At 41.9% G+C, this 8,178-nt stretch overlaps 1 non-coding gene across 1 annotated transcript; it reads left to right on the top strand.

Annotated features, from left to right (window-relative positions):
* Positions 1–6,565: 6,565 nt before the first annotated feature.
* LOC133813601 (small nucleolar RNA R71) lies at positions 6,566–6,672 on the top strand. The gene has a single exon (XR_009884610.1). It is a non-coding gene; the product is annotated as a small nucleolar RNA R71 (small nucleolar RNA).
* The last annotated feature ends 1,506 nt before the right edge of the window (positions 6,673–8,178 follow it).

The raw sequence follows: 8,178 nt of genomic DNA on the forward strand, positions 1-8,178 counted from the left end.
TGTGGGTTGCTGGGACCCGCTTCTTCTACTTCCTCCTCCTCAGCGTGATCAGGGCCCCCTGTTTCATCAGCCCGGATGCGCTTATTTGGCTGAGTAGAGTCAGGCTGCGTAAGACAGGCTGGAGGGAAGGCCGTAAACAAGGTCTGATTGATGGCCCCCATTGGCCTCCGGACTAGATCGCTGGAAAAGGTTGGTACCTCATAAGTGCTACATAAAGTCGAAAGGAAGGTACCATGGGCGACACCAGCGGTAGTGTTGAATCGACTGATGTTGCGTATGCTATATCGAATAATGCGGCCCACATCGACCTTCTTTTGAGTCATGATAGCGTACACTAACAAACAACGCTCTCGATCAACAGAAGACAGGTGAGACGTCGGCAGTAAACGTGCACACACAAAATAAAACCACGCCTTCGCCACTGGGTTTAGCTGCCACCTGAACAACTCTTTGGGCCTCCCATTATGATAACTGAAACGTGCCCCTTCCATACTCAAGACCGCAACCACCGCATCATAGTCTGGCTCCTCGAAATGGGCTAACTGCCAGTATTCATCCTCTTGTGCAGAAAAAGAGGGAAGACCCAGTAATTGGTTGAATGCATAGGCTGATGTAGGCACCAATTTGCCTCTGACAAAATTATTCTGCTCTGCATCTTGATAGGAGAAATTGGCGAAAAATTCATATATAATAGAGCAGTTGGCTGAATCCACATGGTTCGAGTCACAAAACAAATTCCATCTTCGACGCACTATTTCAGCTTTTATAAGTTCATAACCAGGGTGCTGTACAGCAGGGGCCTCATCAAAGTCAAACCCCCTTTCCCTTACCACCGATCTTTTATAAATCTTTTTAAACAACTCGGCAGCATCCTTACTAACAAAAATATTAGTGTCATACTCAGCTGGGGCAGGTGGTGGTGGTGGTGGTTGAGTGCGTGATGAGGATGCTTTCTTGGAGGAGGTACCTTTAAGGGGATTTCGCTTAGGACCCATAATATCTTTAAAAAAAAACCGACTAAACCCCCAAATATGCTCTCAAGAACTTGAGTATAATTTCCTTTTCGGTGTCACTCCCCCAAATTTACTAATTACCACAATCAACAACCCCAAACAATAATTCCCACAATCAATAGTCTCAAACAATAATTCCCACAATCAATAGTTGGCAAAACCCTAAATCTTCTCACAAGAACAACAAAGAACAATCCACAACACCACAATGCAATCTAATCTCCAATCAAAAGCATAAGACTAGAGAAGATACACTTACTTGAATGGCTCAACAATCCTTCTTGTGGTCTCCTTGACTGATGGAAGTCTAAAAAAAAATTAGAGAGAAAGATGTTTGGAATGTGATTTGTATTGTGAGAATGAATGAATGAGATAATGGCTGATTCAGGGCTTTTTATCCCAATTTTCGGACTAGGGCCGCGGCATTACCTTGACTATGCCGCGGCCCGCATCAAATTTCCAGGTTGGAATGCTGCGGCCCTCTAAAACATATGCCGCGGCCCGCCTTGTGATTCTGGGAAATCTTGGGTTCAATGCCGCGGCCCTCCTCATCTATGCCGCGGCCCGCCCCTTTTCTGCCAAATCCGTGAGCCTCTGGAACCCCCCAATGCCGCGGCCCTTAAGGAATTTTTATTTTTTTGATTTTTTTGATTTTTTTAAATTTTTTTCATTTTTCACGTTTTTCACGGTTCTAAAAGTACAAAAAAATAAACCAAATATCCATTGTTTACAAATACAAAAGTAAAAAAAAAAAAAAACAAGTAAAATATAGGGTGCCTCCTACAAGCGCTGTCGTTAACGTCATTTAGTCAGACGCGGAACCCTCTTCAGAGAGGCTTCAGAAGGAGGATAGACTTCGCTTGATCAAAACTACCACCCAAGTAGGGCTTCAATCTCTGGCCATTGACTTTAAATGAATCACCTGAGTTGCCCCGAACTTCTACAGAACCATAAGGAAAAACTTGAACTACAGTGAATGGTCCGGACCATCTTGACTTCAATTTGCCAGGAAACAGTCGAAGTCTTGAATTGAACAGAAGTACCTGCTGCCCTGGTTGGAACTCCCTTCTGATTAAGTTCTTGTCATGCCAAGCCTTTGTTCTTTCTTTATAAATCTTGGCATTCTCATAAGCCTCATTCCTGAACTCGTCAAGTTCATTCAGTTGCAACAATCTTCTTTCACTAGCGGCACTCCAATCATAATTTAACTTTTTCATAGCCCAAAATGCCCTATGCTCCAATTCGACTGGTAGATGACACGCTTTACCAAACACCAACCTATAAGGAGACATGCCTATTGGTGTTTTGAATGCAGTTCTGTATGCCCAAATCGCATCATCTAACTTTTTCGACCAATTTTTCCGCGAACTGTCAACAGTCTTCTCAAGGATGCTCTTGATTTCTCTGTTCGAAACTTCAGCTTGCCCATTTGATTGAGGATGATAAGGCAAAGCTTTTCGGTGATAAACTCCATAACGAGCCAGCAGTGCATCCAATTGCTTATTCACAAAGTGTTTCCCTTCATCGCTAATCAGAGCTCGGGGAGTGCCAAATCTAGTAAAAATATGTTTATGCAGAAAATTAAGCACAGTTTTACCATCATTGGCTCTAGTTGCTGCAGCCTCCACCCATTTGGATACATAATCCACTGCCAATAGAATATATTCATTGTTGTACGACGGTGGAAAAGGCCCCATGAAATCGATGCCCCATACAGTTCCACCTCAAGAATCCCTTGTAGAGGCATTTCGTTTCTCCTCAAGATATTGCCAGTTCTCTGACATCTATCACAAGCCTTGACAAACTCATTGGCATCCTTGAATAATGAAGGCCAATAGAAACCGCTTTGTAATACCTTAGCCGCCGTTCTTGATGCACCAAAATGCCCTCCGCATTGTTGAGTATGACAGTGATTAAGAATGGACTGCGTCTCTTCTTCAGGAACGCACCTTCTGATAATCTGATCAACACAGTGCCTATAGAGAATAGGTTCCTCCCAATAGTAGTGTTTCACCTCAGAAAAGAATTTCTTTAATTGCTGCTTTGACATTTCAGAAGGCACAATTTTTGCAACCAAAAAGTTCACTATGTCTGCAAACCACGGGACAGCTAAAGTCTCACTTACCCCAAACAACTGCTCATCAGGAAAATGATCATTGATTTGCACTGCTTTCTTATTTTCAGTCTCCTCCACCTCAAGTCTAGAGAGATGATCAGCTACCACATTCTCGCTGCCCTTCTTGTCACGAATCTCCATGTCAAATTCTTGAAGCAACAGAATCCATCTAATCAAGCGGGGCTTGGCATCTTTCTTTGACATCAAGTATTTAATGGCAGAGTGATCAGTGTAGACAATCACCTTGTTACCAATCAGATATGGTCTGAATTTATCGCAAGCAAACACAATAGCTAGCAACTCTTTTTCTGTAGTGGCATAATTAAGCTGAGCATCATTTAGAGTCCGACTAGCATAGTAAATAGACCTGAATACCTTATCAATCCGCTGTCCCAGAACTGCCCCCACTGCGTAATCACTGACATCACACATCAACTCAAAAGGCAATTCCCATCTCGGAGCTATCACAATTGGAGCAGAAATAAGCTTTTCTTTCAAGAAATTGAACGCCCTCAAACATTCGTCATTAAAATCAAAGACAACTCCATTCATAAGCAGATTCGAAAGAGGCTTAGACACCTTTGAGAAATCTTTGATGAATCTTCGATAGAACCCAGCGTGACCAAGAAAACTTCTAACTCCTTTGACTGAAACTGGTGGAGGCAGCCTTTCAATGGTAGAAATTTTTGCTCTATCTACCTCAATTCCCTCACTTGAAATTTTATGGCCAAGAACAATCCCCTCTTTCACCATAAAATGGCATTTCTCCCAATTCAACACCAGATTAGCCATCTCACAACGACGCAGCACGTTCTTCAAATTACCCAAACAGAGGTCGAATGATGAGCCAAAAACAGAGAAATCATCCATGAAAATCTCAATACATCGGTTTACCATGTCTGAAAATATGGCCATCATGCACCGTTGAAATGTTGCAGGGGCATTGCATAGTCCAAATGGCATTCTCCTGAAAGCAAATGTGCCATAAGGACATGTGAAGGTTGTTTTCTCTTGATCCTCTGGTGCAATAGCGATTTGATGATACCCAGAATACCCATCTAAGAAACAGTAGTAGCTGTGGCCTGCCAATCTGTCAAGCATCTGATCAAGGAAAGGCAAAGGGAAATGATCCTTCCTTGTTGCCTTATTGAGCTTGCGGTAATCTATACAAATCCGCCACCCCGTTACAGTTCTTGTTGGAATGAGTTCATTGTTCTCATTTTTCACTACAGTCATTCCACCCTTCTTAGGTACCACTTGCACAAGACTCACCCATGCACTGTCAGAAATTGGGTAGATTACCCCAACATCCAACCATTTAAGAATCTGGTCCAATACTACATCCTTCATGGCTGGATTGAGTCTTCTCTGGGCCTCTATGGATGGCTTGCTATTCTCCTCCAATAAGATTTTATGCATCACTGTCGCTGGGCTTATTCCTCTAATATCTGCCAAGGTCCACCCAATGGCCAATTTATGCTCCCTTAGAACCCTCAAAAGTTTCTCCAATTCTACCTTTGACAGGTCAGCTGACACAATGACCGGTAAAGTTTCATTCTCTCCCAAATAAGCATATTGCAAGTGATCTGGGAGAACCTTTAATTCCAACGGTGGTGGCTGCTGAATGGAGGTTAGCGGTTTTTCAGTCGCATCCGCTAATTCTTGGAACTTTTTCCAATATGGTAAGAAAGAATTGATCCAGTTGACACATTCTCTGATCTCAGCGTCCTCATCATCATCGCCCTCATCACCCAATAATACTGCCTCTAAGGCATCACTGCTCATCCTTCTCTTGGAGACTGCCTTTTCTATCACATCCACACTAAAGCAACTGTCACTAGCCACTGGATACTTCATAGACTTGAAGACATTAAAGACCACCTCATCTCCTTGAACTCTAAGCTTAAGCTCTCCTTTTTGAACATCAATAAGTGCTTGGCCTGTGGCTAGAAATGGCCTACCAAGAATAATAGGGACATCTGTGTCCTCCTCCATGTCCAGAACAATAAAGTCAGCGGGAAATATGAACTTATCCACTTTCACAAGAACATCCTCAACAATTCCTCGTGGATGTGTTAACGATCGGTCTGCGAGCTGTAAAGTGACAGTTGTTGGTTTTGCCTCCCCCAAACCAAGTCTTTTAAACACAAATAAGGGCATCAGATTGATACTTGCCCCCAGATCACATAAGGCGTGCTTGCATTCAAACTTGCCAATGGTGCAAGGTATGGTGAAACTCCCCGGATCTCTCAGCTTTTGGGGTAACTTCCTTTGTAAAATAGCGCTGCACTCTTCAGTGAGTGCTACAGTCTCATAGTCCTCCATTCTCCTTTTCTTTGACAGAATCTCCTTCATGAACTTAACATAACTGGGCATCTGCTCCAAGGCCTCCGCAAAAGGAATGTTTATGTGCAGCTTTTTAAACACCTCAAGAAACTTAGAAAACTGTTTATCAAGGGTAGTCTTTCTAAGCCTCTGAGGGTATGGAACTCTAACTGGCTGCTCAATGACAACTGGGGGACTCTGATCTGACTTCTGATGGTTTTCAGTAACCCTTTCTGAATTAGACTGTGCACCCATCTCTTTTTTCTGAACTACTGCCTGTGGAGGTCTAGGCTGCTCTGTTTGCTTCCCACTCCTCAGAGTAATTGCCTGAACTTGCTCCTTGGGGTTGACTTCAGTATTACTAGGCAAGTTTCCCTGGGGTCTGTTATTGAGCATATTGGCCAACTGCCCAACCTGTGTCTCAAGGTTTCGAATGGAGGATCTTGTCTCAGTCATAAATTGAGTCTGAGTGTTAGTAAGAGTCAACAGGGCAGCTTGCAGTTCATTAGGTCTCTCAGGTTGAGGCATTGATTGTGGAGGCCTAGGCTGCATTGATGACGAAGCTTGATTCATAGATGGCTGAGGCATGTTATTCTGAAATTGTCCCTGAAACTGAGGTTGTTGGCCTTGATTATTCTTCCACGAAAAATTTGGATGATTTCGCCACCCAAGATTGTAGTTGTTGGAGAATGGATTATTGAGCGGCCTTTGAAAGTTTCCCACCGCTTGAACTTGAGCATGATCCATTGGGGTGTTATTATTACAGATAGGGCACTGATCGAAAGAATGAGCACCACCACACATTTCACACCTCACTGCCATCTGAACCGCATTAGCAGACACACTACTCTGTTGCAACTGCTTGGTCAAAGAGGCTACTTGCGCTGTTAAAGCAGTAATTGCATCTAGCTCATACACCCCAGCTACCTTTCTAACTCCTGATGATCTTTCCTCTGACCACTGATGGTTGTTTGTAGCCATGTCCTCCAGCAGCTCATAAGCGCCAGTTGCGCTCTTGCTCATAAAAGTGCCACCCGCTGCAGCATCTATAATGGTTCTGGTTGTCGGACATAAACCATTGTAGAAGTTCTGTACTAGCATCCACTGTTCAATGCCATGATGAGGACATCTTCTAAGGAGTTCCTTAAACCGTTCCCACGCCTCATATAATGACTCTCCGTCATTCTGGCAAAAGTTATTTATCTCTCCCCTTAATTTAGCAGCTTTGGACGGAGGGAAGAATTTGGACAAAAAATTCTGAGCTAGATCTTGCCAAGTGACAATGGAGTTTGGCTGCAGAGAATTCAGCCAACTTTTAGCTCTGTCCCTTAGAGAAAATGGGAAGAGCCTAAGCTTGATTGCGTCATCACTCACCCCATTATATTTGAAGGTTCCACACAACTCCAGAAAGTTGGACAAATGGGTGTGAGGATCTTCAGAGGGCAACCCATTGAATTGCACAGAGGACTGCACCATTTGTAAAATAGCAGGCTTTATTTCGAAGTTGTTGGCCTCTACAGTTGGTGGGCATATACTATTTTGTACTCCCGTCAGAGTGGGTAGCACATAATCTCTCAGACTCCTCTCAGCGTTGGTCTGAGCCTGAACCCCTTGGACAACTCCTGGATTTAGACCATTCCTGCCATCCCCATCATTCTGTGCCATCTTCACAAAATTCTGGGTCTCTCTCTTATTCTTTCTGATTTGATTGCAAGACTTTTCGATCTCGGGATTCAGAGGAACAAGTGTGGCTTTTCCTTTTCTGCCACGCATATACCAAAATTCACCTGAGATAGACAAATTAAGCAACTAAACAGATTAGAAACGAGAGAAATTAAAATCAAATTAGAATAAAAATTAATTAGACTGATATTGATAATTTTCAGTCCCCGGCAACGGCGCCAAAAACTTGTTGCGATAATTTTGCTATGCAAGTGCACACAGTCGCGAACTTGTAATAAAATGGTAAAACCAAGTATCGTCCTCAAGGACTGAGTTATCAATTACCAGTCAATTAATCTCTTGTTCTATTTGATGAATTAAAACTTCTTGATTTTTGTAAAATACAGCAAAAGAACCGATAAAGTGCAGAAATAATAATCGACAATTAAATAGAATAATAACTAATAGTAAAAACTCTTAATTCAATCACTGAGAAACAATTAGGATATTCAATCTCATCAACTATCCTTCCTATTATTCCCTAACGCAAAGTATGAATTCTTCTTATTTTTACCTAATTCAATTAACAAGTTGAAACAACAGTCTATAATCATACTATGAATTATAAACTCAACCTAGGTGACAATTTCCTATATTTCTATGGTAAATTGAACCACAAAGGTAGCATTAAATTCCACAACTTAATAACAGCTACACAATTAATTCAGATACTTTCGTTCTAAATTAGAATTATGTCCAATATAACCAAGGCATAATTAAATCTCACTTCTCAGATTTTGACTTAAAAACATATGAATATGACTAAAGATGGCCAATCAATAATCACTCTATAAGAACAGATTATATGGAATTGAAGAAGATTGAAGAAGAGGAAATTAAAATTGCATTAGGTCATAACAGAAATTCAAGAGATTCAATTGAACATCCTAAACAGAAAATTAGTTCATAGTCATAGTGCTAATCACAACAGAAATTAAAAATAACATCAGGAAGAAAAACATGTAAAAATACTCTAAGCTTGAGCCTTCAACACCAGAACTC

This window comes from Humulus lupulus, chromosome 1 (genome assembly GCF_963169125.1).
Source record: "Humulus lupulus chromosome 1, drHumLupu1.1, whole genome shotgun sequence".
NCBI lineage: Eukaryota > Viridiplantae > Streptophyta > Magnoliopsida > Rosales > Cannabaceae > Humulus > Humulus lupulus.